An 8,479-nucleotide genomic window follows, 5' to 3' on the forward strand; every position below is an offset into this window, starting at 1 on the left:
TACCTGTCATGTACCTGTCACAGATGTATAAAACCTCATCCAGGAGATTTTTCCCATTAACAGCTTAGCTCCACTTGCTCATCAAAAGAGAGCTGCTAGAGTCACCAGCTTTTTTGCTAACTCTTTGAATTCTAGCAATATTTGAGAACTTGCCATGAACTTCGAGGCAGTGATTGTCCCCCAGTGACTGTCTATCTGCAGCCAGGCTTTTATTCAATTATTTTAAAGAATTATGCCTCACAGTAACTAAATGAAAAAAAAAATCTACATGTGAAAGAACCCAAACATTCAACTGTATATACTGTGTCAAAACACAAAACATTTTATTTGTTAAAATAAACATGCTTCTGTTTTCCAAGAAAAGTGCTCTAAAGGGTTTTGTACTGCCTAGCTATAGGAAAATAAGTCAATTCCAGAAAGCTTCTTGTATAAAAATTGCATGAGCAGTTTCATATGAGTTGCTGTGCTGCACTGAAACAAGTTAGGTGCTCTACAGTAATAAGGGAATTAATATGGAAATTGATGCTAATCAGTTAATGTGTAATATTATTCTTACTTTGCAGTTTCTGGCCCCACTTCAGCTCCACTGCCTATTTTATAGTGTTTTCAGAGATCTGGCTGGTAAACAGGAGTTGTAGTCAGGAGTTAGGCACAGGAGGGAGGTGAGGAAAAGACAACATTCTGAGACATAGTGAGCATGGAAGTGTGTAGCAGCTCTGAAAGAAATGATATGTTCACATGATATTGACCAGATACATGCTCAGAGCATCATTGAAGTAATGTCATTGCAAAAATATTCCGGTTCCCAAAAGCCTGCACAAAGAGGTGAATGAATGTGTTGTTTGTTTGTTTAGTTTAATTTAGTTGATGATACTAATATAATGTTGGTTTGCTTTTTGTTCTTTCTTTTTTAAAGATCAATTTGTTTTGTTTTGTTTTTAGGACAGCTGATGTTCCCATTACCTAGGACTCTTAAGAGCTCTTCTGCAGCAGAAAAAGGAGTCTCATCAGTTTATAAACTGAAGAGAGGATTTTGGTAGACATAGGAAAATTATCTGCCACTGTATTATTTCTGTTTAAACTGCTGTGATTTGGAGCCTATGTTTTTGTTTGTTTGTTTGTTTTTTATCTATGACTGGATTAGTGTGATCTCTGCCATGCAGTCAGGGGATGCAATGGTTATCCATCTCTTCTTGACCACATGCAAATGTTAGACAGTTGAATTGGGCATTAGGTTTGAGCTTGAAAGTGCTGACATTGTTGAGAATTGTCTAAGAGCAAAATATTGCCTAGAATTAAATTCAGTGAATATATTTCTCTCCAGTGGCTTTATGTAGAATTGTATGTGAGGTGCAGTTTTGTTGCTGGCATGCTAGGTTGAGCAGAAGTGCATGATAGTTCCAAATAATCCATGAAGACCACTTTGTCTGTTTGTAGTGCTAGTGAATTTAGACAACCAGGATTGTTTAGGGGTATTGGGATTTTGCCATCCCTTTCTAACACCTCTGATTTTTCAGTAGGTTGTAAAGGTGCTTTTAATGAGCATGAGTGATCTTGGCCTAAATTGTGTTGTCTCATACCAAAATTAGTACTTCGGAATTTTCGGAAAGTATCTGCCTATTATTATCTGCTACCAAAAAATATTAATAAGGCACTCCCTGGGAAGAGAACTGATGTTAACAATGCTGAGATGTACATCTAGTTAGTGCCTTTAAAGGCTGAAAAAGGGCACAGTCAATGGACTGTAACTTTTTTCTTGTTTTATAAATCTACATGTGCTTGTCATTTTTGGCATAATAATCAAACTAATAAAGTTTCCAGCTCTGAAGATGATTCTAGTTCATTGCACTGAAATGGCTGAATCCATAAGCTACCCACTAAAACTAAATCATTAAGTAGCAACTAAAATGAAATATGTTTATAAAGCTATTTCCAGGTATTATCTAATGGATGCATATCATCATACCACATCATTTTATTTTCTCAGCAAATTGTTTTTAGGGGATATGTGCAGCAGAGTACTTACAAAATTTAATGCAATTCAATGTAATGAAGAAATTTGCATTAGAAGCACAGTCACTTACAAATGTTATGGGACAAGCAGCATTCTATTAGAAGGCATTTCAAATGTTTCTGAACAGCAGCTGAGGAGGATATTTCCTGATGTGGCTCTATTACTGCAGCACATTTTCTCTTCATCTGTAACTACTTCTTAAAAATAGAAAAGGCAAAACGGAAACTTCAGTTACCGGAGAATACAAAGGACCTCAATTCATCTTTTGAGAGAAGTAATGAGCAGAAGGCAGCAGTTAGTCATCCACTGAAGCTTTCCAGTGGAGACACTCTGATAATTTGATTGCTCATTTTGAAATAGAAGTTCTCCCTGTCCCCGGAAGGTTTTTCTTTTTCTTGGCAGCTCTGATAGGTAGTTTGTTTCATGAAGAAAAGGTAATGAATAATGGCTTATAAAATCTTCTCTGTTAGAATCTCTCTTCTCCCATCCTCCTTCTCCCGTTGTTTCTTCCAGATTTTTATTGGAAAGGCATCAAACACTCTTTTGAGAAATCAGGCACTATGTATGACCAGTTTGTAGGAGTCTGTTATAAGCTATCACTAGGCTAAACAAATGCCATTGGAAATTCCCTGTCCTTATTTTTGTAGTCTCCAGTTTTTTTAGTCTCTTTCTTCTTTATGTCCATGCACATGAACACCTTTAACTATATTCTTCATCTTGTTTTCTCTGATCTATCCCAAGTTGCTTTGTGTCATGGGGCCTTCTTCCAATGCTGCAGGATGTCATTCTGCCACTCTGCATCTCTGTAGAAGTTACTTTTGCTACTACTAGAAAACTGCATGCTCTAATGTTGTGTAATACAATAAAAAAGTATGTGATCTCTCTAGTTCATTGAGGCACAAGCATTGACAAATCTATAAGCCTTTGAAAAATTTGGTCTGTTTTGTTGTGGAGTGGAACAGAGAGCTCGGAGGTGGAATCAGTGCTGTGTGGGGAAAGCTATTATTTCACCTCTATGATAACAGCCGTCTATCTACAGCTATTTCCCAATTGGTGTTTTGAGGACCAAATTTAGAGATTTGTTTGCTTGCTTTGTTCACCATTTGGATTTTAAACTGCCCCCTGTTAATTATTTTAAATGACAACTAAAATTTTAACAGCATGCCCATAAAAAATGCAGACATAGAACACTTATTCCATAATTTGTTCTCTTCGCTGCCAAACTTCCCCAACATTTTAAAAGCAGACCAATTTTTTTTTCTTTTTCCAGCACACACACAGATGTCTGCAGATGTGCTTTCTGTACACCTTCAGAGACGCTTCCTTCTTCCAGCCCACAGTGGAGGAAGCTTCTAATCTAAAACGTTATTTGAATTTTGGCATTGATACAATGAGGAAAGGACAGTTTTGACATTTCCACTTTCTTTCAATTCTAGGGGAGTATTCCCCAGAAGCTGAAGACCAAGATACCAGCATAATGGATGAAGCAGAATAGTAATTTCTTTTATTTTTTTTCCAGAGATACAATTTTATCTAAAATAAAATGTTTGTGATAACCTGAGGGTTGCTGACATTGACTGTCATCATTCTGTCTTGGTGTTGGGACTGGTGTTCCAAATGCATGATCATTTTTGTAAACTAATGGGCAGAATACCTCCATGAAGAACCATGAGAAGGTATGAAACAAAAATATATATAGTATTAGGAGGGGAAAAAAAAGTTCCTATTGTCAATCTTTTACAGACTTGTACGTTTACTTTATATTAAGCTTTGAGCAATATATGTGCTGTTTTGTGTTTGCTTTATTTTTCTTCTTCCCTTAAAAAAGGGGTGAGGGGAGGAATTTTTTAAGGGCTTTCAATTATGTTTGGGATTCTACTAGTAAATATGTTAATAATGAGAATCACAAATCGCTATAGGGTATTTGGAGCTGAAATATAGTACGCACTGTCTTGTCTTTGCTAGGAGAGTTTTTAAGATGAACTGTGGCCACTGGCAGACCCTCCTTTTCCTCAATCCTTGTGTAATGGTTCTAAAACTATTTTTCACTGCATAAATGATGTTAACATATTATCTGTTCTCTTTATCCTGGCATAGTATATTGTGCGACAAGTGCTATGAATATATTCTGGTAGACTTTTCTTAAGGATTATTACACCTTCAGGATTGGCATACATATTAAAGTTAGCCAATCAACTTAAAATCATTCTCAATGCAAATCAAGTTAAGATAACTATTAAGACTATAAATAAGATGATAATTTTTAATGGAGATAGGTGTACAGAAGTGACAAGAAAAAGTCTACATATCTCCCGCTATTCATGGCAAGCAAGATCTTTTAAGGTTATTGTTCAATCAGTAACTTTGTAAAGGATGGTTAATGAGCAATCTTCGATCAACCTATCAATGTATCATCTATCCAGTGTGAGGGAGTAGTCAAATGCAATATCATTGGAACATGTGAATTAGCAAGCATATTTTATACATAAATGTGTATACATACACGTGGGAGCTTCTTAACAGTTTTTGGTTGGTAATAGGCAGAATGGTTACCAGACTTTAGAGTGCTGATGATTTGGTATGATCTAGTCCCTACATTTTGTCTTTGGAGGATGTTCTTATAAGTGGATTTTTTTTCAATAACTATAGTAGAATAAAAGACATCCTGTTAAAAGGGGTGGGTGGGGTGGGGTGGGGTTGGGGAATGAGATAAAAATGGCATGATAGTAGCTGTTTATAATACATATTAATTGTGTAGTAATTATATAGCAATTTGATGGGTATACATACAAAATAATTTAACATAATTAAAATAAGCAACAACTTTTAAACTAAAACTGGAACATTTGTAACTTTTTAACACTCACAATCTCTCAAGCAAATTGGTCTAGTTTATTTGCTGTGGTGGTGGTATATTGACTAAAATCACTGTGAAGAACTGCCACCAGTGTTAGACTCTAAACTGCATGTGTACTTCTGTCAAATAAGTTTGGTTTGCATGTCAGAATTGTGTTAAAAAATTCTCACTGTGGAAAGATGAATAAGTATATTCACTGCAAATGGACAAAAACAAATAAAAAACAACAAAAAAAAAGTAGTACATGAAGGCTCAACTAATGTATGAAGAGAGACCTATGCAATTCTCAAGTGCAGGCTGAAATTCTGTATTGTGCATTTCAAATAATAATCCTAAAAGATCATTATGACTATTATTCAAATAACAGTTCTAGAGTTTCTGGGACTGTAGGCATCAATGAAAGCAGAGTAATTTCAAATAGCTCTACAAAATAATTTTCTAAAATTTTGACAAAATCAATTAAAAAAAAATTAAACATTAGAAAATGAGTTGAAAATGTAAGAAAAATTCCACTGGGATTTATCACCTCACTTTAGGTTGCAGATTTGCAATTAAGTTGAATGTCATTTGTCACAAAGAGAGTTTTCCAGTCTTTTCTTCATAGTAAAGGAGAAGGATTTCTGGAAAATTCTGGAAATGAAAATATCCAGCAGCTGCTTCCTGCAGCTCCTATAAATATATTTCAACTGTATTTTTATCTGGGGGGCCTGTTTCTACAACTTCCTTAATGAATTCTGAAAGAGCAAAGAAGGGAATTATACTTTAGAAATTGAGATTATTCAGTATATTAAAGGATCAATCTATCATGCAAGATATGTAACCATTAGTCCAAAATGGTTTGATCCTTGTGAGTTTCATCATCTCAGGAGAATTATAAATCAGAGGCATGAACCTATAAATGTAACCTATGGAAGGATATAGACTCCACAGCAGTATGCTTCATCAGCTTATTTGGCATTGTGGTTTAGGTGGAGTGACATTACATAATTTGTGATGACTTTGTTCTGACATCTTCCCATCACAAAGGATTGATGGACCAAAGTCACAGAAATGTCATTGGTGATAAATTCAAGACAGACTTTAATCTTTCTCACCTGATGTAACATCAAAGAGGAATAACACAGCCTGCAAGATATTTAAGACAACTTATTAAAGAAAAAAGATCCACAACTGACAGATTGAGTGAAAATTGTATTGATAATTTAAGGTGCATTTTCCTTCTGAGTTTGTACGGACTTCACACATAAAGCTTCCAACTAGCCAGAATTTTCAAGAAAGAAGCAAACTTCTATAATTTTATGGTTAGTGTATTTCCTATGTCTCAAGAAGTTTTAATGTTAATTGTTAAAAGGACATTGAAAAAGTGATCTGTCCTGTACCTAATTTGAATAATAAAAATGTAGTTTTTATTGAGAACAATGCTGTCAACTGCTTATTCTTGAAATCAGGACTCTAAATTATATTTAAGGCTGATGCACTTTGTCCTTAATAACTCCAAGTGTTTGCTTTAAGTGCATGAAAGAGAAGTGGGTTTATCTTTTGGTTCTTCCATAATCAATAGGTAAAGCTAGGCAACTCCAAAAAGTGAATCATTTCATACCTTGTTCCTTATTCCTTTTCAGTGGATTTTTAATGAAATGTGATACTCAGAATTTACTCTCCTCTTTCCATGTTAAAAATCTAACTACTTTTCAAAAAAAGGAATGTTGAAATTACAGTCAGTATATGCGGTCATATTCTGTTTTGACCAGTGATTTTGAATTTCATTCTTCATGCAAACCTGCCTGGATACAGTCTGGGGGCTTTATTTGAATGCCTTGTGCTCATCTAGTGTATTTCTGTTGTAATTGTCTCAATTGTCTCATTTTAATAACTATGATCTCACATTCAGTAATGACTAATCTATTGAATCTAATGCCAGTAGAGAATCCCACAGTCAAGATGGTGAAAAACTGGGGTGAAATATTGATACAACAAGTTTTTTAGTATAAACACTCATCCAGTAGAAAGAATTGATATTGTTATATCATTTCACACACAAGTCACAAAAGGCCTTTACTTGCATATTAACTTCTGGCCATTTCTAAATTGGGCTGAATTTGAACCCTTTACCTCAAAGTGAAAGGCTCCAAATCCCACTACTAAACCTGTGATCCATGCAGTTCTCTTCAACATATATATTTTTTCCATTGTAGAAGTTCTCTTGCTACACTGACCTATATTTCAATGCAAAGAAATGGGTAAACCCGATTTTTGAAATTAACATCCCATTGTTATTTCAATAACACATTTGCAATTACTACCTTTTCAAAAGCTAGTCTCTTCCAGATTGTTTCTTATTATATTTTTTTCTCTTGCTAGAACTGTCACTTTTCTCAAACTTAGAAAACTGTTACTTTAAGAGACATCTTGGAATATAAAACAAAAGGCTTATGGAAACTATCAATGTTTCTCTGATTTCTTTTTCAATTCAAACATAGCAAGTTTAACTGAATTAGAATGCAGAAAGGAAAAAAAAAAAAGCTACCTTATTTTTTTTAACTTTGTTGTTGTTAGAATGCACAACAATAAAGTATAGTTTGCTTGAATTGTTAAGCAATAGCTCCTTTAAAAGCAATGTTATATCTGTTTTTGTAAAAATAATACAGGGCCTGAAAGGTTATTGACATTTCAGCAGGAGAAATAGATTTTGAGTTTTTGGATAATAACATGTCCTTTAGAAAATTTTGTAGACATTTCATCAAAGACAGTGTAATTAACCTTAGAGCAGTGGATAAAACTCACCACTGGTAATCGACAGAGTAACTTTTGTCTTCTAATGGCTGCTGTTCAGTTGCATGGTACTCTTTCAATAGCACTTCTTTTCACACAGAAGCTGTATCAGAACTCTGCACCACCACCCTACAGAGAATTCTGCCCCCTCCCTCTCTACGCAAATACCTACTAAATAGCGTTTAAGAAATGTGGCTTGTGTATGGAAGTTTAAGCAATAAGTCAAAAGGAAAACAACAATAAATGTTTATCTCACTTGAAGAGAACAGCATTGGTGTAAGATACCTGTGAGCTTTATGTAATAAGGGAGTAGTGGGAAATTTTTATTATTTTTCTAATCTTGGGAGAGGAGAAGGAAAGGTAAAATCTTTAAATGTTTGGTGGTAGTGTATCTTCTTTATAAATAAAAAAAAAAGATGTTTTCCTATGCTGCATGATTTATGTCTGCAAATATTAGCTGATGTTAAAAGGAAAAATGTACATGCATCTGAATGAAGAAAGTCTTATGGAAGGGTAAATATATTCAGGAAGAAATCAAAATATCTTCATACAGTTGCTACAGGTTACTCTACAAAGCTAAATATTCATATAATACAAATAAATATTATAGCTTCTTCTAAAGAGGGTGCTAAACATTCTTAGCTTTACTGCATAATGACCTTTTGAATTTGAAATACTCCTTTTGAAAGTACGAAGCAGTGTTCCTTTCTTTTAATGTCTTGTGGAGACTTGTGTTGATGGTTTCCTTTACAGGCTAGCCTGTTAACTGTCTAGAAGACGAATTCAGTTGCTTTTTTTTTGATACTAAAGTCCAGTTTCATTGGGCCAATATGTTT

The sequence above is a fragment of the Cygnus olor genome, chromosome 2, assembly GCF_009769625.2.
Source record: "Cygnus olor isolate bCygOlo1 chromosome 2, bCygOlo1.pri.v2, whole genome shotgun sequence".
NCBI classification, from domain to species: Eukaryota; Metazoa; Chordata; class Aves; order Anseriformes; family Anatidae; genus Cygnus; species Cygnus olor.